Genomic DNA, 10,326 nt, shown 5'->3' on the forward strand with positions numbered 1-10,326 from the left:
GACGCCACTGCACTCTAGCCCGGGCAACACAGTGAGACTCTGTCTCAAAAAAAAAAAAAAAAATACTTTTTTGTGACGTTATTTCCAACATTTACTCTAAAAAGACATATTAGCTTTATAAGAATTCCAGAGTTTATTTAAAATGTTGTTAATATTTTACTCTTGAGTTACAATTGCATTATAGATATGAGAAAGAGTCTAAAGAAAGAATAGAATCACCAAGAAATATATTGTTTTGACAAGGGACCCAAGAATACAGGGCACAGTGAGGAAATACAAGCACATGAATATCACAACACCCATCCTCAAGGAGTCTGTAAAAAAAAAAGTACAATCTTTGCCAAAAAAAGTTTTTTAAGAGTACAAACAAAGGAAAAGTATAATAATACAAATTGGGCACTAATGCTCTGAAAAGAGTCAACTAAAAGTAACAGAGTGATTGGAGCAAGATTAGAATTAATACAAAAAAAGTTGGACAAAAGAGCTGAAGATAAATTCATAGACTACGAGAACTGGAGAGAAGTGGTCAGAAAAACCAGATTAACCTCTTTATTTTAACAAATAAGGAGACGTAGGCTTGCAGCAGTTAACTGACTTATTCAACACTGTTAGTAGTTGAAGTTGAACCAAGACTAGAAGTCAAGTCTCAGGGCTCTCCCTCCAGTTCTCCTTCCTCTACCCTACATTCCCAAGTAAAATTAGACAAGGAGGCCTTGAGATGTTGGCACATGGAGAGAGAAAGGGCCCCAGGCTCCCCTGTCATGACAGGGTAGACTAGAGGACAACAAAAGCCATTCTGTTTTGTTAATTTCTAATTCAGGGGGATTGATTTCATCATTAGATTCATTGGCACAAACACCCCAGCACTTCTTGGATTGGTTAGATTGGACTAGTTTGCACTGGATTGGCTTGCACAAGGTTGAAGTCATATGACTCAAAGAAGACTAAACTCTGGAAGACCACTGAGAACCACAGTTGTGTTACATCTCCTCAGATTCTTTCCCTTAACAAGAGCCCACCTACTCAAGCTGTGGACGGGCCAGCCCTAAGTATGTATTTACTATCTACAGGGTAGTTACTGCATGGAGCCATGTGTTCCAGAAAATTCAAAACATTTTTAAGGGAAGTTCATAGGGAGTTTTTTTGAAAATGAAGGCTTCATATGCCAAAGTAAAATGTAAATCACCGCCTAAATTATCCATTTGCTAAGTTGACAACTGATAACTACTTTTTCTTGAAGGGATATGTGCCTCCATTAGAACTGACCGATTCTTGGGAGAACCAGGTATTTCCCGAAGAAGTAGCAGGACAAATCCCTCCCCTGAGGCCTCTCATCAGAGCTCCCAGAATATCTCCTTTCCTTTGGATTCAGTATCAGGGAATTTGAGAAAGACAGTCCACAGAAATGTAAATGGAGGAGAGAGGATTTCATCACCTGCTGGATTTGTTGCACTTTTTTCTCTTAAAAAATCAAGTCATTCAAGGCAGAGATCACAATGAATACCAGAGAGGACGTACTGCCCCAGAGAAGAATGGAGCTTTCACCTAGGGACTAGTATATTATTCAATCCAAGTCATTATTCAATGTGAAATTATTCAAAATGTTTTGCCTCTGTCAATTATTAAAAGTGAAATCCTAAAAAAGGATAAATCCATAGCCCTAACAAATATATTAATTTCTCACATCATATTCTTTTCTAACATTTGTCTATATATCTTCATACATAGCCACAGAGTCATTCACACCATTACTACAATTTTGTGTTCAACTTTTTTCACTTGCTGTTATTTCATTGCACTCCTTTTTTCTACTTATACATCATATTGATCAGCACACCATTCTCTCTTATTATACTAATAGTACATAATTTACTTAGTCTTTTACCCATTGTTGCAACCCATAACCTGTGGTCTTGACTTTTTCTTAGGATGGTCAGCTATGCTGGCACTCCACTCTCCCTGAAAATTTGACTCAGAGACCATCATCGTGAGAATTTGCCTGCTCTGCTTGGGGTACTTTGTCCTCAGTGCAGCATTTGAAGGATTTTCCTGACTTAAGCTATTCTCCGATTGTTTTATATTTACTCACTTTATCCCATCTAAAATATTGCTAGCTTCTTGCGATCCAAGCACCCATCTTAAGCTTATTCTTCAGCCTCACAGTTAATCCATAACTAGCATTCAGGAGCAGAGAAAATGGACCTTATTATTTGATCCTAAGTTAACAAGCATTTTCTGAGCATCTGATACCTGCCAGATACGTGCTAAGCAGTGCCGCACCTTTTTTCTCTAATTCCCACAATAACCCCATGAAAAAGGGTATTACTATTTCTAATTTAGAAAGAAGGAGACTGAGGCTGAGGACTTTTGCCCATCAGAAAAAAAGCTGGAGAAATTTTATAAGCACTAATGCCTTAAAGTCCATTCTCTTAAGATTTAGAGATTTTTAGAGGAATCTTTAATTCTTAAGGTAAAAAGCAAGAATAGTTGTCATGGAAACAATCCCCTCCCATACTAAATTAAACCTCTATTGTTTCCTGTGATCCTAAGCACATACATCAGCACTTATTGGAGGTTTTAAGTGGTATTTACCAACTGCTTTAGAGAGGGTTTCTGGTATAGAGCAAATAGGATGTCAAGATGGTGGGATGATGTGCTTTAACCGTCAAGAATAATTTTTAGTTCCAGCTATTCCTGCTAGAATAGCATCACTGGGAGAAGTAAACAAGACAGAAATGGTAAATTCCAAAATCTGAGGCCTAATCAGAAACATGGACAGAGAATATCAAAGCTAGGAGGGACCCTTGAGGTTACAAAGAACAAGCCCTGTATTTCATAAATGAAGAAACTAGAGAGGTCAACTGAGAAACGAAAGGTGCCAAGAAGTGAGGAAAATGCCACCATGAACAATGAGGGATCTTCATCGTTTCATTAATCTGAACAACAGGCGAAGCAGCCCGGGGGTTTCCACAGTGCCACGTCACACGGAACAGGGGCTTCTATTTTGAGAGCCGGGCTTGCACCTGCTCTACCCAGATGGGCTCGGCAAAAGAAGAAATGAAAACAGGCTTTTCTCACTATGGGGCTGGTGTGAGGGTCCAGGTCACAGGTTGCTTAAGCACAATGGAGGAGCCGAAAGTCACTGGTGTGCACCCAGTGGGGGTGGGGAGCCTTGGCTCCTAGGATTCCTGCTTCAGTTACTCCAGAGCTTGTCCTCACAGCACCAAGAGGAAAAGTAAGGCAAAGTCAGAGGACAGGACTGTTTAATGTCCTGGCTCATGAGTAGTCCCACTGTGTGCTGATTAAGCAGGAGGAATAGGGAGCAAGAGAAGGTGCAGCCAGCCACGGGTTAGAGGTAGGGGAGTTAAGAGCTCATACTCCCTGCCCAGCATGTCCAAAACAAGGAAATGGTTAGATCTTGGATTAAACTGGCAAAGAAAGCAGAAAAATATTTTAATCAGAGTTTCTTCAGTATAATAATAAAAATGCAATGGAAAGATTACAGGCTTTAGAGCCAGGCAGACCTGACTTTGAAGCCATCTCTGCCACAACTTCGTTATCTGGCCTTGAGCAAGTTAAAAACACTATCTAAACTTCAGTTTCCTCATCTGTAATTTTTTAAGATGATGAAAGAGCACCTGTTTGAGGGTTATTGTGAGGGTAATGACAACATGACAGCACTTAGGGTAGGACCTAGGTAAAGGTAACTTCTCTTGTTATCTTTATCAACCTACATGTGAACATCGCTTTGCAAGATGTCTCCACTACTCTGTTTCTTCATATCAGAATATAAGCAATAAATCCTGTCCTCAGGGGTCCATCGGTGATACAGAGGACACCCTGGAATAGCCTCTTTCTTCCAAGAACCTCCCTCTCAAATTTAAAGAATTTCGTAAATTTTAGTTTAAATCATTCATTTGACCTCCTTGCTCTATCAAAAACTTGATGATTTAAAATCCATTGTGTGCAGTTATCAAAATCCACAAATCCTTTTTCTTTAGCAAAAGATGAAATAAAAATACTAGATACAGGGCTAAGGAAATTACAAAATTTGTTAAGTAACCTCAGAAAATTCCATGTGAGCTGCCTTACCTAAGGAATGAATTATTCTAGTTAAAATACACTGAATAGATTTTAAAAGATCACGACTGAAGTAAAATAAAGACAGTAGGTCTGGTTTTCTCACTTTATAAATTTCTTCTTCTGATAATTCAGAAATCACTTTAGAATCTCACAACAAATAACTGTAGTACTATAAAGAGGCAAAAATATTGGTGAATTAAGATTCTATTTCATAAAATATCAAATAAACCTTATTTTACAAGTTCATACTTCTGTGTGTTTAAGAGTTTATAAACTGTAAAGGACTCCACAATTGTAAAGTGCTCCTGTGATTATAATTATTTTGTGTCTCTGATTTCTGAGCTGGGTATTTTCCCTTTTGTCTTCTCCACTTTTTTAAAAGAAGAGCAAACATCTGAGGTTCACTATGCATTCATAAAAACAGCGACAGGAGTCCCTCCTTGGTCACCACCTCGTTAACAATCTTAGGCAAGTCACCAGGCCTCGGTTTCCCTGTCTGTAACATGAGAGGGTTGGACTGGGTAATTGTGAAGCTCCCTTCCACATCTAAAATGCTACCATTCCTGCATGGCAATACGAAGAATTTTTAAGGTCTTTTCTTTGAGCATGATTTGCTATCTATCATATGGAAATAACCACTTCAATACGAAAAGAAGTCTGATAGTGTTCCGTTTAGAGAAGATTTTAAAATTTTTACCAAATGAAAAAGCATTTAAAGAGGCACTGTTCTAAGGAAGATAACTGGCCAAAGAGAAACTAAAATAACAACTCCACCAAGGACAGACTGGGCCCATCGTGCTACTTGAGCTATGACTCCCCAGCGTGCATGGCTTTGTGCTCCACAGACCTTCATCCCCATCCTCACGGATACAGAGAATGCACCCAGAGAGTCCAAGAATGAGATCAGGAGATTATCCAGCTTATTTAAGGAATGCAGTTGGAAGGAAACATAAATGAAATCTAGAAATCCGAGTGTCCTGATTTGAGCGTCAACATTCGAAAACTGCCAAAGCAACTGATCTAGTTTTCCCTTCATCTGTGCTGTGGATGCTGGCTGAGAGATCTCTACCCTCAGATGACATGTTTTAAAATAGTTAAGTAGCTTATAAATGAAAATAAAACTTCAAAAAACAACACTAGATTTGAAAACAGACTCATACGTGGTTCTGGTTCTGCTTCATTTGACCCATCTAAGTCTTAATATAAAATTGGGGATAAAAACACCTTGCTACATTCTACACAACTTTGAGTAATGGTCACACAAATAACGGTGAGGAAAATGCTCTGCAAGCTCATTGAATGCGACCTTCTGAACAACAACTCCCAGCAGTGTTGGCAGAATTCTTTCCATGAAGGACAACATGGCACGCCTCCCTGCTCCTGGTCTTTTCTTTGAGCATGATTTGCTATCTATCACACGGAAACAGCCACTTCAATATGGAAAGAGGTCTGACAGTATTCCATTTAAGAGAAGATTTTAAAATTTTTACCAAATGAAAAAGCATTTAAAGAGGCACTGTTCTAAGGAAGATAACTGGCCAAAGAGAAACTAAAGTAACAACTCTGCCGAGGACAGACTGGGCCAGCACTGTGAACCAAAACCGTTCTCTCCGGGTGTGATGGGTTCACAAGGCTACTCTCCTTATCGACTCCATGTTCGTTATCTACTTAGTCCTGTGCAACTAGACCAGCAGGAATCATTTCCCCCAACTCCCTCTTTCTGGACAGACGTCCGCAATCATAGAAACAGAAAATCAAAGTTTTCACTTTACTGTTCAGGGTTTGTGACAAAAAACTTACAGAATCAGGCTGTCAAATAGGAACTAACACTAGGCTTGAGGCGTGGAGCTGAGCCAGTTCTCTCTGTTTCTCAGCGAGAGAATGTCTGTAGAATTCAATATCTGAAACCTAGACATTCCTAGTAAATGTAAACACACACGTACGTAGGTCTATATCTTACTTCACCCTCAGCACTTGTGCTTTGCTGGTTGGAGAGGAGAGATTTGGATGTGTGGAAATAAACTGCAAAATAATCCTCACATGGTTGGAAAATAACATTTGTGAAATACTTAATCGGCTTTGCAAATTGGTATAATCTCTTGAAAAGGAATTTAGTAACACATATCGAAAGCCACTAAATCTCCATTCCCCTAAACTCAATAATTTCAAGGCTTCAAACACAGTCATTAGAAAAACCCTAAATGCCCAACAATAGGAGAAATGACTGAAGAAGAGCCGAGTGCGGCAGCATAAACCTATAGTCCCAGCTACTTGGTGGCTGAGGCCAGGAGTTTGAGACCAGTCTAAGTAACATAATGAGACCCCCTCCAAAAAAAAAAAGAAAAAGAAATGGCTGAGGAAATAATGGGAAGACAACCCAATGGATGAACTCGTAGTCAATTGAGAGGAAGCTTCTGAAGTCTATGTGACAACATGGAAAACTGTAAATTAATAGGCATTTATAAAGTGTGGAATTCTATGCCTCTTACAATCAGCTCTATGTAAAGATACATGCATTTATGAACAAAGATTGAAAAGAGAACACAGACAAAAATGCTAAGACTATTGTATTAAAGTGCAAGATTGTGAATATTTTTCCTTTAAAATTTTTGTAAAATGTCATTTTTGTTTTGTTTTGTTTTTGTTTTTGAGACAGAGTCTCACTCTCTTGCCTGGGCTAGAGTGCCGTGGCGTCAGCCTAGCTCACAGCAACCTCAAACTCCTGGGCTCAAGTGATCCTCCTGCCTCAGCCTCCCGGGTAGCTGGGACTACAGGCATGCGCCACCATGCCCGGCTAATTTTTTCTATTTTAATTGTTTGGCCAATTTCTTTCTATTTTTAGTAGAGACGGGGTCTTGCTCTTGCTCAGGCTGGTCTCAAACTCCTGAGCTCAAGCAATCCTCCCACCTCGGCCTCCCAGAATGCTAGGATTACAGGCATGAGCCACCACACCTGGCCCATAAAATGTCATTTTTACAATGAGGAATATTCAGGAAAAGTAAAAGAGGCAGAACAACTTGCGAACATTGCATAGCAGAAATAAGAAATAAATCTTTGTCTGATTTTCAGATTGAGATATACCCAAACCCTCCTGTGCCTTCCACAGCCACGGAGACCCTGTTCCAGCACCCAAAGTAAAAAAACACTATTATTTAACCAAAATTAAGAGCTAATTGTTTCTTAACAGTTTGAACTAAATGATCTAAAGGTAAAATTTCACCAGTCACAGTAAATACTTCTCAGAATCATAAAGGATCTTTTATTGTCAAGTGACATGTGAACCATAAATGTAGCCATTCTGGATTGAGAACTGAAAATACTTTAGATTCAGACAATGATCTAAAATAAATTAACAAGGGTATGTCTAAGCGCAAATGCATGCTTTAGTTAATTAAGTCACTTCTCTAATTTCTCACACACATTTGTCTAGTTCCATCCTTGAGAGTATTCAAAAAGGAAAATATGTTAAAGAAAAAACTAAAATGCATAGAATATTTTACTGATTTGATTACTGAAAATTGTTCCATTTAATTTGGGGGAAGGTAGCACATGCATTTGGTAAAACATTCAAACAGTATAAAAGAGTAACTATGGGAAGTATTAATAACTCTACTATTCCATATCCCCTAGGCTAAGAAATTTTTAATAAAGTATTTTAGCTCTAAATGAGGCTTTTTAAAAAGTGGACTGAAAAAAAAAACTGGTATGTTGGAAAAGGCATGACAAGAAGCTAGGCTCAGAGGCACAAGTTGCATAAGCTCTCTTTATAGAGCAAAATAATTCTTGAACTACTTTAAAAACCAAAACTTTTGGAATTTTAAATTATTCTTACTATAAAACTCAAGTTACAAAAGTGTTGATTCTTCTAATTGCAGAAAATTATTCATAAAAATAGGTTCTAGAATGCAATCTTTTACTTGTGTATATATATTCATTGCCATTATTCATACAAACTCAGATACAAACTCGGAATCAGAAACAATCTGTCTTTCCTATAGAAAGAGGCACACAGAAAATATATTTTGCTCATGAACTGAATTTATAATTAATGAGAACTTGTCATATGCATGCAATTAAAAACAAAATCTACAAGGTTACTTAGAGAAGGAAGGATTCCTCTTTTCTCCTCAAAACTTTTAGACACAAACATAAAATTTCATATGTACATGCCTTATAATACAGCAATCTGTTTTAGGAATAAGAATGCATTATGAAAAAAAAGAATGCATTATGGAGAATATTATTGTATATCTCAATAAAAAATAAGAATACATTAAATAAAACCCAAGAAAATTGCATTAAGAGAAACGAGCTGATTTCTTTTGGGCATTGGCCCTGAGAACACAACTCTCAGCTCTGAAAGTACATCAAGAATTTCCAAGATGAACATTTGCAAGCGTTATCAGCCTGGGATAATACTTATTCAGAGACACTTTGTGCACCTGAAATAGTTTACTTTGATGAAACCGTGCTTATTTTTCACGATTAAAATTGCATCCATGGCCTTGTGTACCCTTAAGAATTATAGTTCGCTTACACAATCTCTTTATTTATATTTCACCTAAGTAACTTTTTCCTTCAAGTGGTTTTAACTGGTTTTCTAAAACAGAAAACCATAAAGTTGTATGCCTATTCGAGGAAAAAAGCCACACGAATTAAAGTACACTCCCTCAGGTAGGGAGTAGGGACACAGGGAGGGGCTGGAAAAGACAAACTATCAAAAATTACACAAAATTCTTCCAACTCATTAGGCCTCCCTTGGATTGTCCAACAATACACCCCTCCAACACACACACACACACACACACACACACGCACACACACACACAGAGCAAACTATGAGGGGCACACAGCCCCGGGACCCAGCTCTTACCCCAGAGTTTTTGCACGGGCAGCAGGTTGGCAGCCAGCACTGTGGGAGCCCTAGTGGCAGCCCAGGGCGGCTCCTCCTGGGGCTGCGGCTGCAGTTTTGCAATATCCACTATTTGGAGTTTGACCCATTCACCTCCAGGAAAGCCTCCCTGCTCCCTAAAACAACCTGCTCTGACCCCTGAGGACCTGTCCATAGATGTCTGGGGAAAACCATCTGCCTGAAGAGGACATGGAGGAGCTTGGGGCAGGCGGGAATTGCAGCCCAGCCCAGCCAGCACAGTCAGCCACCAGGGCTGTGTATGCCCAAGAGTGCAGACAAGGATGAGGGCTAGGAACGCAGAGGCACCAAACATTCAAGGTACACCTCCCACTGCAGAGAAGTGTCCTCTGGCCACTTCATAATGCAGCTTTAACTACACCTGGTGCTTCCCTGGTTTGTGGCCGGAGCTGGTCTCCCACTTGGGTGAGATGGCTTAAGAGGCAGCAGAAACTCAAAACTGGGGAGCCTTGCACACAGCCATTGAGGCTTCCTGGGGACAAGCCGCGATGGATTTCATAGGGCACTTACTGTTACATGTCGTCTAGGGCTGAGAGCTCTAAGCAGTGACCACTGCCACCTGCGTGCAAACGCCTTTAGGCCATGCATAATCAGTACAGTGAGGCTCAGAGCCATGGACACGCGTGCCAAACACCCCAAAGGGACAAGGAAAGACGCTTGAGTTCCGGTGGTGCTTGGTTTGGCTTTCTTATGAGTCTTGGCAATAGCTTGCCTAAAATAGGAAAACGGGTAAGCTCTGAGATGGGGACTGACAGGAACAAATCTCCTGGGGGCAGGGGCTGGCCACAAGGGTGAAACCTCCCCAGGGTCCAGCTCTGCAACGGCCGGCCGCGGGAACTCCATCCTCAGCCGGCCTGTCAGGGGGGCCTCGGAGCGCTGGGTTGGAGCGCCCCCTGCTGGCCCCGGGAAGGGATGACACCAGCCCCCAGAGGGCCACTGACGAGCTGGAGCCTGGGAGGGACTCAGGGTCTACAACCCTGTTTGACTACATCACGTCCACCCCCACGTACATATTATCTTCTTAGAAATGTTATTTGGTATCTGACCCGCACACACTTTCCATTTTTTAAATTTTGATAATATTGTTCAGGTTATTTAGAAAATATAGAAAAACATGAAAATAAAAGCCATGCATAATCACATCAGCAAAGATAAGTACTTCTAATATCATTTAATGTGCACCATTTTTATCTAGTCAAGATCATGCTGTCTGATGGCCATTGTCCATCTACTCTCAGATCCATTTTCTGTTCCTGGCTCCTTTGTCAACTGGTTTCAGGATAGATTTGGCCAAGGGGAGATACTGGCAAGAG

Source organism: Propithecus coquereli, unplaced genomic scaffold (assembly GCF_000956105.1).
Source record: "Propithecus coquereli isolate 6110/MARCELLA unplaced genomic scaffold, Pcoq_1.0 Scaffold208, whole genome shotgun sequence".
Lineage (NCBI taxonomy): Eukaryota > Metazoa > Chordata > Mammalia > Primates > Indriidae > Propithecus > Propithecus coquereli.